At 44.5% G+C, this 12762-nt stretch overlaps 2 long non-coding RNA genes across 2 annotated transcripts; both read left to right on the forward strand.

Annotated features, from left to right (window-relative positions):
* The first annotated feature begins 625 nt into the window (after nt 1-625).
* LOC124098519 (uncharacterized) lies at nt 626-2386 on the forward strand. Its single transcript, XR_006853598.1, has 2 exons — nt 626-740; nt 1972-2386. It is a non-coding gene; the product is annotated as an uncharacterized LOC124098519 (long non-coding RNA).
* A 7732-nt stretch (nt 2387-10118) lies between these two features.
* Nucleotides 10119-12086, forward strand: LOC124098651 (uncharacterized). The gene is made up of 2 exons (XR_006853653.2): nt 10119-10340; nt 10747-12086. It is a non-coding gene; the product is annotated as an uncharacterized LOC124098651 (long non-coding RNA).
* The last annotated feature ends 676 nt before the right edge of the window (nt 12087-12762 follow it).

The following is a 12762-nucleotide window of genomic DNA, read 5'->3' on the forward strand; positions in this document are numbered from 1 at the left end:
CCTAAAAAAAAAAAAAATTGATCTACATTTTTTGCAAAACATTTGTACTAATATTCACCTTGCTTTACAAATTGTTTTATCAGTACATGAAGAACTTCCTTCTTCCTTACTTATAGTTATATAATATTTATAATTTATTTAACTAATTGTGCATTAAGTGTGCACATTTGTGGTTACCAGTGTTAACTATTACAAACAATGCCAGAGTGAATACTCTTGTACATGCAATTTAATAACAACAAGAATATTATTAATTATAATTAATTATTAATTATTATTATTTTGTGGTGCTGAGGATCAAACCCAGGGCCTCCCATGATAGGCAAGCACTGTACCGCTAAGCTATATCCCCAGCCTTTGGATGTACAACTTTACACAAGTAAAATATCTCTCTAGGAAAAGTTGGTGGAGGTAGAATTTCTGCCTCAAATGGCTTGTATGTTGAAAATGTTTAAAGCACTACCAATTGCCTTCCACAGAGGTTACTCCAAGTTACCCTCTCACCAGCAATGTGGGAGAAGTCTAGTTCCTCTGTCTCTGCTCACAAAGAATGTGTGATGGCCTTGAATAGGAGCCACTGAGACTTTTTGCTGCAGGAAATGTAACCGCTGCTGTGTTCGGAATCCACCACTGTGCACACAAGAGACCCGGCTTCCCACAGTCTGCTCCCAGCCAGGCAAGGAAGGCAGCCCGGATGCTCAGGAGGGGCCGTTCTGCAAGATCCAGGACTCCTCGGGTAGGTGAGTGCAGCTCTAGGACTATTAACCCAGCCACGCTCTCTGGGGATCAGGTCCCCACCCTGGTCTCTCTGACTCTTCCAGCTTCCTTCTGCTCTTTCCTCTCTTCTCCCCACCCGTCTTCTGCCTGTCGGATCCCATCTTGGTGCCCGTGTCCGGCAGACCACGCTGAGGCAGCCTGTTGTTGATCTCTACCAACTAGTAGAAACTAGCTCATCAGGAAATGCTATTTTCTCACTTTTTAGCATAATTTGGCACTTTTTAAATCTTTCAAGACCATGTGTATATTTTTCATATTTATTCATCTCTTGCCCATTTTTCTATTGAGCTAATGGCCTTTCTTATTCACTTGTAGGATCTCTTTATATTTTAAATAAATTGAGCCTTTGCAATATGAATTGCAAAATTTCCTTTATAGTTTTTTTTTTCTTTTTGAGTTTTGTTTAAGGTGGTTTTTTCCCCCATGCATGACCCATTAATTAATTAATTTATTTATTTTCAAATTTATTTCTGAGTTAACATGGCATCTGAGTTTTGCTGAACATTTTGGAAGTCCTGTGCCACTCAAAAAGGATTTAAATTTCTCCCACCAGTACCTTGATTTTCAACATTTAACTCTTTAATCCTTCCTCAGATCATTCTGGTGTAACCCATGAAGTAAGAATCCAAACTCATTTTTTCCCCATATGGCTACCAGGTGCTCCAGCACAATTTATTAAACGACCCTTTTCCTACTAATTAGGAGTGCCATCTTTATCATGTAGTAAATTTCCATTTCTTTGAGGTCTTTTTTTTTCTTTCCTGTGTTTCTCATGATTCTACTGATCTGCCTCAGCCAGATATTTCAGCCTGTATTTCATTAGTCAAGGCATATAAAAAATAAATAGGCAGATATCCAAGACTTTGGCACGAATTTATTCACACTCCATTTAGAGCAATAGAGTCAAACAGATGGATTTTTCTTTGGGGTAAATTGTCTAAAATCCAACATCTGCTAAAATCCGGTCTCCCCGTATATTGAGGCTGAAGTCCAAACCGTAACTATTGTTGGTGTTTGTCAATGAATCTCGACTTTTGTGGTCAGACAGCTGGTGTGTTTGGCTTGGATCTGTGGGTCGAGTCAGCACCTTGGTAGACTGTGCTCGTACAGTCAGGGGGAGAATCGGAGTCCCCCACTTCTCTGTTCCCTTTCTTGTTTCTCCCGAGTCATGGCTTTTGTTTTTGCTTTTCATAGATTCCCGGCGTACACTTGATTCACCTCGTAACCACAGACCACCCTCTTCTCAGCATGAGTGACATTTTGATTTGTAGGCAGCTTTGGGACAACCACAAGGCTACGCCTCAAAGGCCTCCAAGTTGGGGAGTGTGACTGACCAGGACCCAGCAGCGGGCCTTGAGCTCTACCCAGTGTTGTGCTGAGACACTGCCTCTCAAGGTGCCAGGTGCCAGGCACAGAGGAGGGCGCCAGGGCTGCTGGGGTGGCCTTGCTGGGCCTTTGTTTGACTTCACAGTAGTGCAGGGCTCTCCTGCCCAACCTTTCCTCCATCCCTTCGTCACCTCGGGTCATATTTTCCTGGTGGTGCAATGGATCTCCAGGTCTTACCCCCGTTTCTCCTCATTTCCCCCCAATAAAATCCTTGCCCATTTAATCCTGATTTGACATTTGATTCTTGGAGGACTTTGACCAACACAATAGCCATTTATTGTATTTGTTTCGAGTGTCCTTATAGACTCATGTGGATAGCAGGTCCCTCTCTCCCCATAAGAAATAGCTCTTCTTCCCAGTTGAGTACCGCATGCTGCCTACTGCGGAGATCCAGTCGGAGATCATTAAGTCTGCATGGCCTTAAGTTAGCACTCTGAGACTTCAGTGGTCACAGAGCTGAATGAATGGGACATTCATCTTAAGAACAATAGGAGCCTGACTAATCCTACAAAGAGGTGATTTCAACCTGAGTTTCACAGGGGGTGTATCCAGACAAGGGTGCTCTTCCCCGAGGCTGACTCCGCTTCTCCTGTAGGTGAAGCCCGAGTGACGCATGGTCCTGATGAATGATGGACAGGCACACCCTTGAATTTAGTGAAGTATTCACCACCACCACCCCTTCTTCTGCCAAGGACCTCAGTATTTCCGGTTTCATGATTTAATCGCAAACTTTCCTCTTTCCAACTTCAGGAATTCTGGTATCCTGGAGAAATCCATCGTTATCCGAGGGGTAAAACTCCATCATTCATCCTTTCCCGGAGTTCCAGGGACAATGTCACTAGCTTTCAAGTATGAGATGCTTCACTAGACAGCTGTTGACTCCCACTCTGGCCAAACCCTTCCCTGCTGCTGTGTAGGATGCACAATCCTTCTGGAATGTCTCTGAGAGGACTTCTGCAGGCGAGAGTCTTGCCTCGGAGTGTCTTGGGGCTAGATCAGTCATGCCCACTTCGGGGCTGATGAGCTGTTTGTGTGAAAAAGAATTTTGAAAAGGTTTTCTTAACAGCTCTGCTGAACATTGAACGTTTGGATCCTAATGTGTCAGTTATAGACAATTATTCTCTCATCATTAAAATGCTCTGTTTCTTGAGTTGATCAGAGAAGGATTTCTGTGAGCAATGTATGGGTGGAGTTGATCTGAAAAGGAATTTAGGGAGGGGAAATTATGCGAGCTCTCATGTTTTCAGGGAGAACCTAGATCTACCTCCCCGTGAGTACTGTGCTGCTCTGCTCAAAGTTCCTCTCTGTGAACAGACCATCCAGTTTGATGTTTATTATGGCTTGAACGTGAAATGTGCCCCAAAAGCTCACAGGTGGAGGGTTGGTCCCCAAAGCGGAGTTCAGAGGTGGAACATGCTGGAAATCCCTCTCCTGGCAAGCTGCTTCTCCAGCCCTTGTCCTTCTTATTTTGAAACAAGGTCTGGCTAAGTTGCCCAGGCTGACCTCAGCCTCCTGCGTGGCTAGTTTCAAGGCGTGTATCACAGTGCCCTGCCAGGACCTGGCCGATGCAGGGTCTCCAAAGAGCCATTGCCTCCTATGGGTGAACGAGAGTACAGTGGAAAAGACCAGTCTTCCAACGCTGCCTCAGAACTTTCCATCAGCCATTTCATCAGCTTTGAAGCTTGAACGCTGAGTGCAGTGGTACACTCCTGCTAACCCAGCCGCTCAGGAGGCTGAAGCAGGAAGATCTCCAGGTTCAAGGTCAGCGTGGGGCAACTTAGCCAAACTGTCTCAAATAAAAGAAAAAGGTCTGAGGGTGTAGCTCAATGGTAGAGCACCCCTTGATCCTAATAAACTGAAAATCACCACCCATCCTCACAGCAACTCAACCGTGTGTTTTATTTGATAGCTGTGAAACCCATTGCAATCTGTGCTGATATACGAATGTTGATTTCACATAGTTGGATCCTACTGTGCAGGGAATCATATCTTCTTCATTTCACTCGTTTCAGTGGCATACCCATCGTATTTATCATTTAATAGCTATATCATATCCCTTCATTCATATGAAATTTACTTACTCCCAACTGCTGAAAGTTTGTGGGTTTTGTTTGTTTGTTTGGGGGGGGGGGTACCAGGGATTGAACTCAGAGGCACTCAACCACTGACCACATCCCCAGCCCTATTTTGTATTTTATGTAGAGACAGGGTCTCACTGAGTTGCCTAGCACCTAGAAGTTGCTGATGCTGGCTTTGAACTCACCATCCTCCTGTCTCAGCCTCCTGAGCACTGGGATTGCAGGCATGAGCCACTGCGCCCAGCAACATTCTTATTTTTTAGGTCTCTGATTTTTAAAAAATCCTATTAATGTTGTTATAAATATTATTATCTACAGTTTTTAAAAAATGGACAAATAATAACTGGACATATTCACGGGGTGTGATGTGATAATTACATGTGTATAAAATGTGCAATGCTCAAGTCAGAATACTTATTTTTCCTTTTCAAGTATTTATGTGATGGGAAATTTCAAACTCCTTTTTTTATTTTTAAAAAATTTTATATTTGGGCTGGGGATATAGCTTAGTTGGTAGAGTGCTTGCCTCACATGCACAAGGCCCTGGGTTCAATCCCCAGGACCACACACACACACACACACACACACACACACACATACACACAGAAAATTTTTATATTTGTTCTTTTTAGTTATACATGTCAGTAGAATGTATTTTGACACAGTATACATATGTGGAGTATGACTTCCCATTCTTGTGGTGGTCCATGATGTGGAATTTCACGGTTGTGTATTCATATATGATCATAGGAAAGTCATGTCCAGTTCATTCTACTGTCTTTCCCATTCCCATCCCCCTTCCCTCCCTCCCCCTTTCTCGAACCCCTTTTTGAGTGCTGTATAAAATACACATTGCTGTGACTGTAGACACCTTCTGTGAGGCGGAGCACATTAGAACCTACTCCTCACAGGTAACTGCATTTTGACACAGTTCTTCCTCTGATCCTCCTCTTCCTGACCCTGTTCTACTCTCTTATACGTAGCTTCTCCAAAATGTATTTCCCTTCTGATCAGTTCTCAGGAATAGTCTCCATGAATCAAAACATGTACATATTTTAATGATTTTTGATAGGGAGCCAAATAATCCTGCAAAAAAATACAATATAGATTTATAAGACCACCAGCAATAAATAACACGTAAGGCATGCATTTTTAAAAATTCATTGTGTGTTGCTGTCAAACACAAAAAGGGAACGACAAGTGCCATTGAGGAGTTCCGATTAGCAGGACCTGAGGAGGAATACGCAGGACAGGCAAAGGCTCAGAGAACCTTGCTCTCTCCTAACTGAGGAGTCCCCAGTGCAGAGACTGTCGCTGATAAGGTGTTAACCAGTCTGCCTCGTGATCTCTCTCTCTTTCTATTGCTCTCATTATTTTAAATTTTGAGACAGGGTTTCGCTGAGTGGCTGAGGCTGGCTTGAAACTTTTGAGCCTCCTGCTTCAGCCTCCCAAATCAGGGATTGCAGGAGCGCCACCATGCCTGGTTTTGACAGTCTCTTCTAGAGAAAGAGGAACTTGAAGAAGACTATGGTCTCACATCAGAGGAACTGGAGGAGGGCAGCGTGGTGTAATAGGAGCAGATTTTGGATCCAGAGAGACATGAGTTGAAGTCCCAGATCCACTTTTTAAACTGTGGCCTTGGGCAGATTACATGCCCTTTCCCGGCTTTATGGAGAGCTGTCCTGAGGGTGAGGGATGGTACCTGTGAAGAAGGAATGGCAATAACTCATGAGCATCAATCAGGAACAGTCTGACACTGTGGGTGGCAGAAGCAGCACAATAAAGAGATTGTCACAGCCTTGGGACAAGAAAAAGCATGTGAAATGTTACAGAGGAAACACAGGTAAAAAGGAAGAAGAGAACAAAGTGGGGTCATGAAACACTGTCCTCTGTGATCCTCTGGGGGAGGAAATAGATTCTGTGCTCCCATCGTCACTCGGTGCTACATTCCCAACAGTAAGGACAGTGTCTGGGATGTAGTAGACACCTAGTAAACAGTAGTTAAACAAATGGAGCACATTTGGTAGAAAAGCACACATCATTTGCTCTTGCAGAGCAACCTACTGAAGAGTCCAGGAGTAAAGAAATCAGTTATTAGTCAGTTGTCCGTTACTGTGACAAAATACCTGAGATGATCAACTTAAAGAGAAAAAAGTTTATTTTGGCTTACAGTTTTGGAGATTTCAGTCCACAATCAGTCGGTTTGTTGTTTTGAGGCCAACAGGAACTAAGTATATCATGGAACTTGTTCACCTAATAATGGATGGGAAGCAAAGAGAAAAAGGAATGGGTAGGGGTGGTCTGAAGGGCACACCCTAATCACCTAACTTCCTCTCACTAGGCTCCACCTCCAAAAGACTCTCCTACCCCCCAATAGTACCCAGGGTGGGAATTAAGCCTCCAATACATGGGGCTTTGGGTCACACTGATCCAAACCAAGGGGTAACCACCATTTCTTAGCTAACACCTTCACGTATCTTTTTTGCATAATATTAATATATATCCTTTAGTTCTTTTCTGCTGCATAGAAACATTTGGGAAATGTCAATCTGATCCACTCATCCTGCTTATTCTGCTGGTGAGTCACAGAAGCCACATAAAGAGTTTTAAACCAGACCCAACTGCAGTGAAATTCAAAAGTATCCAAATTGCAAGGACCTAAACCCTAAGAAAAGCAAGGCTTATGATTATAATAAACAATAAAAGCTTGTGGGGGGCGGGGCGGGTGATTGCCCCTGGTTTAGGTGGAAGCAGATGTCTGGGTGGCCTGCGGCTCCTGCCAGCAACACCTGAGCTGCTCCCTGGCTGGGCAGAGCTACTTCCCCCTGGTTGCCCTCGGTTCCTGTTGAGAATCTGCAGGTTTGATAAGTTGCCCGATGCTTGCTTTGTCTTACTGACCTGAATCAGCCATTTGGAAGGGAAAAGCCCTTTTTCTTACTCATAAAGTTGAGGAAAGATCCTGAGCACCTCTTCCTCCAGTAGAGGATTCACTGTAAAGAACGTGACGTTTAAGACCAGGCCCTTCACTTAGGCCTCTTTAACAATTTCTGTTTTTTTTTTTTTCAATTTCTTTTCTTCCGTTTTTGGTGTGGAGATTAAGTCCAGAGCCTTGTACATGCCAGGAACATGCTCTATCACACTACCCCTTAACCCCTCTATTCTCCTTCTTCGTTTGTTTTTTTAAATTGTCAATGAACATTTATTTTATTTATTAATTTATCTACGTGTGGTGCCGAGAATCAAACCCAGCGCCTCACACATGCTAGGCAAGCGCTCTACCACAACCCCAGCCCTGTATACCCCTTTGGAGCCCCTGAATTGTACTTCAGACCTCATGCAGCTTGGATCCCATGCTCCTTGGGCATGGTACGATGCCAGTTGGAAGCTGCCTGAGAGCAAGAGCGCCCCCCACTCTGCATTCAGAGCCTGGCTCACAAGTGATAGGAGCTCAGTCAACATTGTTGAGTGTTTAAGGATGGTGGACTCAGCCCTTGGCAAGAGTACTCATTCAGTGGAGTTTCTAGGAATGAGGAGCCTGAGGCAGAAAGGAACGAATGTGCCCAAAGGTATTTACATCCAGAAATGCACAAATGTGATTGGTTTTGAAGTGACCCATAATACCCACAAAGACCCTGCAACATCCTAGGAATGCATTGCAGGCTTAGGAATGAAAAGTTGCCCCTTTTGCTCTTTCCACCAGCCACTGTCATCTGAAGTCTGCCCTTATTGGCAAGATCATGACAAAGGAGATTTTTTCTTTCTTTTCTTTTTTGGTATCAGGGAGTGAACCCAGGGGCTCTTAACCACTGAGCCATATTCTCAGCCTGTTTTGTTTGTTTGTTTGTTTGTTTCCACTTTTGATTTTGAGACAAGGTCTCCCTCAGTTGCTTAGGACGTTACTAAGTAGCTAGGGATCCTCCTGCCTCAGCCTCCTGAGCTGCTGGGATTACAGGAATCTGCCTTGGCAACCCACTGGCCCAAAGGGGGCTTCGAGGCAAGGTTTAACCATGTTCTAGCTCCACACCCTGAGGGTGAAATCGCCACAACAGCAAACCTCTGACATTCCTTTAGGGACAGATGCTTTTCTCACTTATGCCCACAGCGATTCTTTGGCAGCTGGAGGAGGAGGAATGGCGGTGAGTGTGCCTTCTCGGTTTTGCTCCGGGAGGCGCCTTGTCACAGCTGTCTCTGTAGGAGGAAAACCAGCGCAGGCACCGTAATTAACGGCAGCAGCCAAGGCCTGTGACGTCAGCGAGCCCCAGGGGCAGTGAGCAGGGGCGGCCCTCCTTCCCCCACCTTGTGCAGAGGCCCTCCTAGAAGACGCTCGACCTGCCCGCCATTGTCACCAGGAACGGCTGGAACTAACCCCTGCTGTTCCATTGTCTGGGCCTCAAACACTGCTCCAGTCTCCTCCAAGGCGACGGGAGCCGAGGGACAGCCCAGCCTATAAACACTGGGGACAGGACGCCAGCGCCATCGCTGCCCCGGAACACAGGGCTATTTGTCACACAGAGCCCCATCTGTTCCAGGCAGAGGAATGCTATTTGCTTGGGAAGGAGGGAGAGTGGACAGCAGTCCTCCCGAGCTTTTTCATTAGAGAGTTTGAAAAATAGCCCTTCCAAAGAAAGACACCTTTATATTCCAGTTGAGTTATGAACCTAAGAGCAGGACTGGGCTGAGGGTCATCATGGGCACTCGTGGAGCCCGAGGAGCTGAAAGAAGGCCTCCAAACCCTCCCTTGGAGAGATGGGCTCTGTTTCCTGAATGTGGCAATTTTTGTTACAAAAAAGGAGGGGAGGGGTTGACTTATTTTATAGGAAGCGGAATTTGAAGGGCAAAAGGGTGGAAATAATGATGTTGTGGATAAAAGAATATTTGCAGAACTGTGCGTGGTCCTCTCCATCCCGGTGAGGGACGTCTTTGAAGATGATTATCCAGAACCAACCAACTCCGCCTTTTACCCGGCTTATAGAAGTTCATGTTTGCTGTATGGTAACGATGGCTGGGGTTGTCTTCATGATTACACTGGACTTTGTAGCCCTTTAAATCGGGAATTGTAGATCTCACAGTTTTGCGAAACATCCCTTCATTATTTCACAGTTTTCTCCTTTCCTTTACCCATTCTCTCCCTATGTACCCATTTGCTGGATTTTGTGCCTCTTGGAATAATTCTCTGATTTTTCTCACATTTTACTGCTGTTCTTCATTCTGTTCTACATCCTGGAAGAGTCCTACCAACATTAGTATCCAACAATTCTATTAAATTTTAAAAATTGGTTAGCCTGTTTTTTTTTTTTTTAATTTCAAAGAGCTCTTTCCTGAATTTTGTTCTTTTGTCTCAGCATCCTGATTTTGTTTTTTTCTCTCTCTCTTTTTTTTTGGGGGGGGGGGTGGAGGATGGGGTGGGATGGGGTGGATACTGGGGATTGAACCCAGGGGCACTCGACCACTGAGCAACATCCCAGCCCTATTTTGTATTTTATGTAGAGACACGGTCGCACTGAGTTGCTTACTGCCTCGCTTTTGCTGAGCCTGGCTTTGAACTCACCGTCCTCCTGCCTCAGCCTCCCGATCCGCTGGGATTACAGGCATACGCCACCGCACCTGGCTTGTTTTCTCTTATTAACTCTAGTTTTGCTTTTATTAGTTTTCTTCTGTTCTTGTCATTGTTTTTGTTAACTCTGGGCTGCTTTGTTTGTTTTGGATTCTCTTGTGGCCGAATCATTAGCCATTAGCCATCCATAGAAATGGACTTTTCCCTCTGGAAGTCCCTCTTTCCTGGTAGAGTGGACGATTGGACATCCCCTTTGAAGCCCTGCCCACCAGCGGGCACTCCCTCCCCGTCCCCTCCCTGCCCAGTCCTGAGTGGGGCCCTAAGGTGGCGTCCAGCTGGGGCCAGCATATGGTGTGAAACCACCTGTGACGCACCCCGGATTTTTCTTCCTCAGTTTGCTCCTTATTACCAACTCCAGGGAGGCCCTAGCTATGGGGTGAGGAAAACACCAGTGCACCAGAGGAGGTGGTGTGGAGATTGTGCCAGGCACAGGACCTTTATGAGCTGCTCCAGGTCAATCTTGGCGACACCATTTCCACGTGATGGTAGGTGAAGCCGTCAGAAGCCGGCTAGCGGTGGTGTGTGAGGGGGTACTTTTCAGCTCATGGCCCTCAGAACAGTGTGACCCTGCGCCCAGTCTCTGCTTTTTTACCAGAATAAACAACAAATGTCAGTTTGTAGAAATGTTTTCTCTGGGGTTACTTTTTTTTTTCCTTTTCACATTTTTTATTGGTGAATTATAGTTGTACACAACGATGGGATTTGTTGCTACCTATTCATACATGCACAATATAACAATATAATTTGGACAATTTGGGGTCATGTTCTATCAAAAAAGATTCCTCCAATTTACTTCCTAAAGAAATCTCTTCCTGGGTGGAATACGTTATTTTCGTCTGTGTTTCTGGTACCGCAGGCAAAACATTCTGACAGATACGTTCCCCTTTCTAGCTTCAGAAACGATTATCAGAGGTACTGAAGGATTCCACCACAGTCCTATCCTGAGGTCGCATGGTACTATGATATACGGATGTTTTCATTTTTGTCCTTGGTTTCTGGCTTAGACCCCCAGGCAGGTTGTAGAAACTCTAATCTTCTCCTGCCGTTAGCTGGCCATAAATTCTCTGACCTGCCTTGGCTGATAGTGGGTCATAAGACCTTCTCAATCCAGAGGATTTCTGCTCCAGACCCTGGAGGAAAGAAGGCCACCCAGCGAGGCCAAGAAGAATACAAATAGACAGGCCATGCTGGGTGGGCTTCCCTACCCAGTCTCTCAGCAATCATGTCTACATAATGAAGTCTCCATGAAACCCAAAAGGAGAACACCAGAGATGTTGCTGACACATGGAGGTTCCTGGAGGGCCGTGTGACAGGAGGAGACATGGATGCTTGTGCTCCTTCCCCCAGACCTGGCCCTATTCATCTCTTCATCTGCGTCCTTTATAATAAACCAGTAAGTGCATTTACCTGAGTTCTGTGAGCTGCTCAAGCAAATTAATTGAGAAGTCCACTACAGCCCACTGGTGCGTGTACAGCCTCTGCCTTTTTATGGCCCAGGGAGGAAGACTAAAGAAATGACTGTTGTGTTAAGTGTGAACTGAAGGCCAGAGGGACAAGATGAGCGTGCAGCACCCAAAGTTCAGTCCATCTCCCCGGGAGGCGATGCTGAGGTCAGGACCGGAAGTCCTGTTGTCATAAAATATCTGTGTTAGTCAGCTTTTTGTTGCTGTGACCAAAATGCACGACATGAACAACTTAGAGAAGGAAAGGTTTAGTTCGGCTCAGTGTTCCAGAGGTTTGAACCACGGTTGCTGAGTCCGTTGCTCTGGGCCCAAGGTGAGGCAGAACATCATGGTGAAACTGGTTTAAGATGGAACTAGATTCTCCACTTCTGCTGGCAGATGGAGTCCTCATAAGCTGCAGCTTTTCATAATGGGAAAGTATTTCTTGGATAAGTTACAAATGCATAGAACATAAAATTGAAAAGGGGACTTGATTAAAATTAAAAATGTCTGCCCCTCAAAAGATACAGCAAAGAAAATAGGTAGACTTGGAGAAAAGGCCTGTTGGGCTGCCCGGTGAGATTTCGGTCAACGATGGAGCACACATACAGTGGTGGTCCATAAGATTATAATTGAGCTGAAACATTTCTATCACCTAGTGACATCATAGCTGTCACAGCATTGAAGCAAAATGCATAACTCAAGAGCTTGTGATGATGCTGGTGTAAACAGACTCTGCTGCCAGTCATGTAAAAGTACAGCACATGCAATAAACATCAGTGCATGATACTTGGTAGTGGCGAGCAGCTGTGTTACTGGTTTATGTATTTTATGTTTATAAAAATAAATATATGTATAAATAAAATAAATATAATAATATAATATACAATAATAATATAATATATAATAATATAATATAATATACAAACATATTTGCATATAATTTAAGTATATATAAATTTGTATTTTTTTTAAAGAGAGAGAGAGAGAGAATTTTTTAATATATTTTTTTTCAGTTTTCGGTGGACACAACATCTTTGTTTATATGTGGTGCTGAGGATCGAACCCGGGCTGCTTGCATGCCAGGCGAGCGCGCTACCGCTTGAGCCACATCCCCAGCCAAAATTTGTATGTTTTATATATAAATTTATACATATATAAAATATATGGGCTTTTTTTTTTTGCAGTGTTAGGGATAAAACCCAAGGTCTTATGCATGTGAGGCAAGCTCTACCATTGAGCTACACCCCAGCATAAAAGAAAAATTAACATTTTTATGCACTAACATCATGGAAATTGTGTTTGTGGCCTCTGTTAATTACATCAGAGGACACATGGAGTGATGGGCCTGGACTCTCTAGTTTGTGCTGTTTGCACAGTGATAAAAACAAGAGGCGATACGTTTCTCAGGATGCATTTCTGTTGTTAAGTGACGTGTGACGGTGTGTTTGACAAAGGACATATC

This window comes from Marmota monax, unplaced genomic scaffold, assembly GCF_021218885.2.
Source record: "Marmota monax isolate L192 unplaced genomic scaffold, Marmota_monax_Labrador192_F-V1.1 WCK01_AAM20220418_F8-fsc00029, whole genome shotgun sequence".
In the NCBI taxonomy this organism is placed as follows: Eukaryota; Metazoa; Chordata; class Mammalia; order Rodentia; family Sciuridae; genus Marmota; species Marmota monax.